The sequence below is a fragment of the Triticum aestivum genome, chromosome 6D (assembly GCF_018294505.1).
Source record: "Triticum aestivum cultivar Chinese Spring chromosome 6D, IWGSC CS RefSeq v2.1, whole genome shotgun sequence".
Lineage (NCBI taxonomy): Eukaryota > Viridiplantae > Streptophyta > Magnoliopsida > Poales > Poaceae > Triticum > Triticum aestivum.
Window position 1 is genome coordinate 195,431,203 of NC_057811.1, and position 8,491 is coordinate 195,439,693.

Consider the following 8,491-nt stretch of genomic DNA (forward strand, 5'->3'; position numbering starts at 1 on the left):
CACTCTTAGCTTCTCAAGATCTTGCTTTCTTTGAAGAAATTCATAAGAAAGCTTCTCATGATCAGATAAGAGAGTGTTATGATGACCTTGAAGGTTGTCATACCTAGTCTGAAGTCTCTGAAGATTTTCAGTCAAGGTTTTAGTGCGATCCATTTCTTCACCCAACATATCATCACTCTTGTCTAGCATGTTTTGAACCTTTTCAAGGGCCCTTTGTTGTTTCGCAGCAATCTTAGCAAGTTTAGAATAGCTAGGCTTAAGGTTTTCATCAGATTCATCTTCACTTGATTCAGATGAGGCATATTGAGTACCTTGGCACCCTTTGCCATGAAGCAATAGGTGGGAGCGTAGTCATCATTGCCTTCATGAGCCTTGTTGGTGAGGTCATTTTCTTCAGAGTTGAAGGTAGACTTGCTGACAAATGCAGTAGCAAGGGCTAGGCTCGCCACACCGGATTCAGAATCCTCAGATGCCTCCTCTTCCTCATTTTCTTCAGATTCAGCCTCAGAGTCCATTTCCTTGCCAATGAATGCTCGAGCCTTCTTGGAGCTACTCTTCTTGTGAGATGAAGACTTTGAGGATTTTGATGATGAAGATTTTGAGGATTTCTTCTTTTTCTTCATATCATCAGAACTGTAATCCTTGTATTTCTTCTTCTTTGATTCCTTTTCCCACTGAGGACAATCTTGATGTAGTGTCCTGGTTTCTTGCATTTGTGACAAAGCCTCTTCTTGTAGTCACTGGATGAGGAATCATTGCTCCTTGAGGGTCTTCCAAAGCGACCACGTCTTGAGAGCTTATGGAATTTCTTCACTAGTAGTGCTAGATCATGGCTCAGTTCTTCAGGATCACCAAGACTGCTTTCAGAGTCTTCATCTTCAGATTCAGAAACTGCCTTGGCCTTCAGTGCACGTGATCTGCCATAGCTCGAACCATAGAGATCTCTCTTTTCAGCAAGCTGGAACTCATGAGTGTTTAGCCTTTCAAGGATAACAGCGGGATCAAGTGACTTGTAATCAGCACGCTCTTGTATCATCAAGGCCAGAGTATCAAATGAGGAATCAAGCGATCTCAGCAGTTTCTTCACCACCTCGTGGTCGGTGATGTCAGTGGCACCAAGTGCTTGAAGCTCATTTGAGATGTCAGTGAGGCGATCGAAGGTTTGTTGAACATTCTCATTGTCGAGTCTTTTGAAGCGGTTGAAGAGATTGCGAAGAACATCAACTCGAGAGTCACGCTATGTTGAGACTCCTTCATTTACTTTGGACAGCCTATCCCAGATAAGCTTAGCAGTTTCCAAAGCACTCACTCTTCCATACCGTCCTTTGCTCAGATGGCCACATATCATATTCTTCGCTTGAGAATCGAGTTGCTTGAATCTCTTCACATCGGCAGCGTTCAGTGAGGGTGAGACAGAAGGAACACCTTTTTCCACAACATACCAGAGATCGTTATCAATTGCCTCAAGATGCATTCGCATCTTATTCTTCCAGTAGGGGTAGTCCGTCCCATCGAAGGTAGGAACCCAGCAGAGACCTTGATCATACCTGCGGTCGACATAACTAAAACTCCAGGTGGTTAAACCAAAATCACACAGAACAAGGGAGTACCTTGCTCTGATACCAATTGAAAGTGCGTTATATCGACTAGAGGGGGGTGAATAGGCGATTTTTATAAATTCTTCACTGAGGAATTTGTGGGTGAGGAAATTCCTTAGCGAAGAACTACTTGCAGCTGAATGAGTACTCACAAGTATGCATAGCAGAGCACAAGCATAGTCATCGTGATGAAATGAAAACAAGCACAGAGTACAGAAAGCGTAAACACAGGATAACACAGGATGAAGACAAACAGACTGAGGAAATTGAACTGAGGAAATTGAGAAAGTCTTTAGTCAAAGTCTTCAAACACAGATATGAACAATTGCACAACACAGGAATGAGGAAATGAAAGAGTTGAGGAAATAGAACCAGTTGGCTTGGTGAAGACAATGATTTGGTAGGCCAGTTCCAACTGCTATCTCAGTTGTACGTCTGGTTGGAGCGGCTAGGTATTTAAACCTGAGGACACCCAGTCCCGGACACACAGTCCTCACCGTATTCTCCTTGAACTAAGGTCACACAGACCTCGCCCAATCACTCCTGGTAAGTCTTCAGGTGACTTCCGAACCTTCACAAACTCGGTCACTCGGCGATCCACAATTTCCTCTTGGATGCTCTAGACCATGACGCCTAACCGTCTGGAAGAAGCATAGTCTTCAAAGGTAACAAGCGTCAGATCCACGCAGGATCAATCTCTTCAGTGATGCTCAATCACTTTGGGTTTGTAGGTGTTTGGGTTTGGTTCCTCACTTGATGATTTTCGCTCAAAGTCCTCGAAGGATGGGATGCTCTCAAATGACAAGTGTCAGTTTCTCTCGGAGCAGCCAACCAGCTAGTGGTTGTAGGGGGCTGCTATTTATAGCCTAGGGAGCAGCCCGCATGATAAGACATAAATGCCCTTCAATGATATGACCGTTAGGTGGGTAGATATTTTGGGACAGCTGGCGCATAGCACAGCAACGGTCGGAAATTTGAGGTTCAAATTCCTCAGGGCTATCATGTTCCTCACTGTGTAGGCAATCCGCACTGGCGAATTCCTAACTCCTCAGTCAGAACAAATTCCTCAGAGACCAGAAGAACTTCGTCTCTGTCATTGAAGAATATGACTGAACTGTATGAGATTTCCAATGGCTTCACTCGAAGGGATTGGTAGGTGTAGGATTTTGAGTTGAGCATCACATGGAAATTTTTCCTTAGTATTTCCTCGACCCCCTTTAACAGTATGGTGTTTCCTATGACTCAAGAAAGAGAAAATGAAACTACGAAAACAAAAGTCTTCACGCTTCATATTCCTCAAATGAATACTAAGTCTTCAAGGTCACACCAATTTCTTCACTTTCAAAGTCTTCAGAAAAGTCTTCAGAAATCCAAAGTCTTCAGTCGAAGAACTTCATTTTTAGGGGTCGACTTTCTCTGTAAATATCAAACTCCTCATAGACTTATAGATCTGTGTACACTCACAAACACATTAGTCCCTTAACCTACAAGTCTTCAATACACCAAAATCACAAAGGGGCACTAGATGCACTTACGGTACCGGGTCCCCTTCGGCGGAATTCACGTCTTCATTGGCCGGATCGGCGAGCCGGGCCCTGAGCCGGACATCTGCACCGACATCGTCGAGACGGCTCAGCGTGTGAGACCCGCCCAGGCTCCGCCCGCCATGAAGCGTGCCTTCGTGGGATGCATCCATGGAGGAGAACTTCCTGACGGATCCGTGTCTGGTAATGAGACGGCCATCTTTTCTGACGGTGAGTCATCCATGGGTGAGACAGATTCATTGTATCAGCTACAAGACGGCGGGCTAGGGGCTGTTCCGATGGCAGCAGTATTCCGGACCCCTTTGAGCCGCCGAGAAGAGTAGGGATCTTCATGGCTGGCACTCAACCCGGTCAAAACTATACAGCTGCGGCAGCAATAACCTTCGGGTCAGTGGCAGCCGGGGTAGGAGGCCCTGTGCGCCCGCCGGCTCAGGTGCTGATAGATCTCACGGATAGGCTGACAACCCTGTTAACCGCCACGGTTAATCCGGCCGATGAGGTGGAACATGATGCAGAAGTGGTGCGGTTGTGTGAGGAGATAGCACAAGCCAAGGAAAACCTAGCCGTTGAGGACACCAGATTGGCCGCGGAGCGGGCGGCTCTGGATGCTCGAGCTTAGCAGCTTCAATCGGAAGCGTTCCAGCTTACGATGGATTTAAATGCATCAAATGAAGTGATGAGGACAAGACAACAGAAGTCTCAATCCCGTCTTCCTTCGATTTATGATCCTAGAAACCTCTTCCGCACACCCGGTGCAGGCCCCAGTAATCCATCGGAGGTAAACCCGGCTGCGACGCCTGGAGCTGGGACGCCAGTTCAACCACGGGTGATGGAACCTCCTCGAGTGAACACTGCTCCACCTCAGTATGTACCAACACCACCGGGTCATTACTCTAACCCGTTGGAGAACATGACCACATGTGGCGGCTCAAATAGCTTAACTGCTCCCGGCGGCTTAAATAATCTGACACAATTAGCCATATACCATTAGGCCCCTTTTATAAGCCGCCATTGTGAATATGCATTGAAATACTTCACACCTTTTTTCATGGTTTACGGAGCAGAGGCGGTTCTCCTTAGTGACATCCGTCATGACTCGCCTCGTGTGGCGGCTTATGTTGAAGCTGACAATGAGAAAGCACGTCAGGAAGCACTTGACCTGTTAGATGAGGAGCGTGATATTGCAGCGGCTCGTTCGGCGATTTCCCAGCAAGATCTGCTCGTTATCACAGCCACCGGGTTAAAACCAAAACTTTTCAAGAAGGCGATCTGGTGCTCCGACTCATCCAGGATCAGACTGGTATGCACAAGTTATCCCCTCCTTGGGAAGGACCCTTTGTGATCAGCAAGAATCTGAACAACGGGTCATACTGCCTTATCGATGTTCGAGAGCACAAAGACTCACGTAAAATCGGAGGAGGAGACCCACCGGCCGTGGAATATTGCTCATCTTCGGCCCTACTACACCTGAGCCATAGGCTCCTCTTATGTACATATTCTTGACAATGTATATGTTATGATCAATATAATAAACCGGCATCCCTGCTAAAGCGGGGCCTCTGCCGTTCTTCCTTAAAAGTTTTTGGTTACATGGGGGCTTCTGCTTATAAAGCAGAGTTCTGATTGCCCATTGATCCGGCTTATAGGCCACATAAAAAAAACTTGGGGGCTTGCTACCCAAAGTCAAAAGGGGCCAAAGAGAGTCTGTTGCAAAAGCACAACTCAAACATAGGCGCCCATTGAGCACAGCTCAAAATATTGCTTGGGGTATTCCAGAACTGCAACGATAAAATTGTGACGACAACACCTCGGAGCTCAACTCCCCGGGACACTGCCACAACCCCTAAATGACAGGAGGCACCAAGAACAATGTTCTCGTCACAAATCAATCGGAACGATTCCAAGATACCCGCGTGATCCTAAAAAAAATTTAGTGAAATTTGAGGAGAGAGTAGTCAAAACTTCTACGTCAGGAGACCTCACCAGAGCGACGAAGGGACTGAGGAGTAAAAAGAATCCTACTCTCCGATATATATAATCCTAAGACTCAAAACATTTTTGTTCTAGACTCAACAACGCCAGCGATTCGATCAAGCAGGGGCTCCTAAGTCGGGGATGGCTCTGATTACCAACTTGTAACGCCCACGATGCGGCTATATCTCCCACGTGTCGAGGCAAGACTTAGAGGCATAACCGCATAGTGGTTTTGTCGCAAGAAGGGTCATCTTCACACAATCCCATGTAATGAACAAGAATGGGGTAAAGAGTTGGCTTACAATCGCCACTTCACACAATACATAAATATCATTCATACATCATCCAAAATACAATCATATAGACCGACTACGGTCAAAATCCAGAAGAAAATAAGACAACCCCAAATGCTAGATCCCCGATCGTCCCAACTGGGCTCCACTACTGATCATCGGGAAAAGACACATAGTAACGACCACGTTCCTCGTCGAACTCCCACTTGAGATCGACGCCATCATCTGCACTGGCATCGTCGGCACCTGCAACTGTTTTGGTAGAATCTGTGAGTCACGGGGACTCAGCAATCTCACACCCGCGAGATCAAGACTATTTAAGCTTATAGGAAAGGATGGTGCAAAGAGGTGGAGCTGCAGCGGCAAAAGCATATATGGTGGCTAACTTGCGCAAATGAGAGCGAGAAGAGAAGCAATGGAACGGACGTCATCTAGCAATGACCAAGAAGGGGTCCTGAACACCTACTTACGTCATACATAACACAGACCGTGTTCACTTCCCGGACTCCGCCGAGAAGAGACCATCATGGCTACTCACGCAGTTGATGTATTTTACTTGGGTCAAGTGACAAGTTATCTACAACCGGACATTAACAAATTCCCATCTGCCTCATAACCGCGGGCACGGCTTTCGAAAGATATTACCCTGCAGGGGTGTCCCAACTTAGCCCATCATAAGCTCTCACGGTCAACGAAGGATAAACCTTCTCCCGGAAAGACCCGATCAGTCTCGGAATCCCGGTTTACAAGACATCTCGACAATGGTAAAACAAGACCAGCAAAGCCGCCCGAATGTGCCGACAAATCCCGATAGGAGCTGCACATATCTCGTTCTCAGGGCACACCGGATGAACACTACGTACAGCTAAAACCAATCCTCGAGTTTCCCCAAGGTGGCGCTGCAAGTGGCTCTAGTTTGGACCAGCACTCAGAGGAACACTGGCCCGGGGGTTTAAATAAAGATGACCCTCGGGCTCGCGAAAACCCGGGGGAAAAGGCTTAGGCGGCAAATGGTAAAACCAAGGTTGGGCCTTGCTGGAGGAGTTTTATTCAAGGCGAACTGTCAAGGGTGTCCCATAAATCACCCGACCGCGTAAGGAACGCAAACTCAAGGAACATAATCCCGGTATAACAGTAACTAGGGCGGCAAGAGTGGAACAAAACACCAGGCATAAGGCCGAGCCTTCCACCCTTTACCAAAATATATAGATGCATTAATTAAATAAGAGATATTGTGATATCCCAACATATCCATGTTCCGACATGGAACAAACTTCAACTTCACCTGCAACTAGCAACGCTATAAGAAGGGCTGAGCAAAAGCGGTGACTTAGCCAAACAACGGTTTGCTAGGAAAAGATGGTTAGGGCTGACATGGCTAAAATGGGAGACATGATATAGCAAGTGATAGGTAGCGGAGCATGGCAATAGAGCGAACAACTAGCATAGCAAAGATAGAAGTGATTTCGAGGGGTGGTCATCTTGCCTGCAAGATTCTCAGAGTTGTCGAAAGCTTGATCCTCGTAAGCGTACTCGACAGGTTCCTCGTTCACGAACTCGTATCCCGGCTCTACCCAAGACAAGAACACAAACAAGCGGAACCACAATCAACAACGAGAAATGCGCAAGCCACATGATGCAAAAACATGTATGATATGCAAGATATGATATGCGATGCATATGCGTGCTCCGGAAGGAAAATGATGAACATGGCAGTAACTTGGCAAACCAAGCATGCCACTGGAAAGATGAGATGATTTCGGTCGAAATCGATATAAAGATCACCGGAATCGGATGCACGGTTTGCAAATGGCAAGCAAAACAAGAATGACACGAATCTGCGATTAACAGTAAGATAGCACTTAAAATGCAACAAGTATGCTTGACAAAAGATGAACACTGAGCTACGGCTAGATCACAACATATCAAGCTCAAACAAGCATGGCAAAAGTGCAAAAGATTACAGGTTCACAGACTTAGTGAAAAACTGGACATGGCAGTAAACAGCATCAGGTAGCAATGTTCAGAGCACGAAATCAACATGCTACAGGAACTTAACATAGAAAAGCAACGCATGGCAGTGTTCTACTAAAAGCACATGACAAAAGTCCCTTAATGACCATAAGCCAAAAAGGACCAGAAGATATGATGGAAAGCATGTAAACATAGCAAGTTTCGTTAACAGGTTTCAGACTTAGCAGAAAACAGAGCATGGCAGAAATATTAATATGTAGGCCTCTTTGTGAGCTTTATTCACTCACTACAGAGCAATGCATGACAAAACAAGCATACCTACAGCAATATGGCATGTTTATGAAGCTAACCATGGCAAGAACAATTGCATAGCATGTATGGATCAACTACAATAAGCTTGGCAAAAATGCATATCATGTTAATAATCTGCCAGAAATATTTTATAGCAAAAGTAGAGCAAGATTGAGTCATGCTATGGCACCCCATAATTGCAAACAATTGCAGGAATGGATCAATTACAACTATAGCTACAAAACATCCTTACTGAACATCTCCAAAATATGCATGGATCTCTCTGTAGCATCAAGTTTACATGGCAACAAAATTACAGCAGACAAAGACTTAGAGAAATCACAAAGTCCCTGAAATCAGAAATATTACGGGGCCTACTTTGCATGCTTGTGCTAGTCACCATAGGGATCACAAAAATACATGGACTATACCACTGGAAAGATGGCATGGCATACTTCAAAACACATGTAGACCTCATGCTCAAAAGATGCACAGAATAAATAATACAAAAATGACAAATCTCCAAGTTCTGTTAAGAACCAGAGAATAACAGCAACTAGCCCTCTTCCAACGAAGATTTGGGAATCAAGATGACCTCTAATGAACATGGTGCAATTTAACAAAAAGAAGAGAATCGCGAGGCGAACACTTTGACATATTACACGCACGAATCGGAGCTACATGCACGGAGTTATCGCATCGGGAACAGGAGCACATGCTGATGAATCTCCAGGACTTGGAGAAAAAAGGGGGGCGAGAAAGTCAACGGGCACGTACGTTTCCAGATCGGATCGAGCGAGGTCATGCTCGGGCTCGA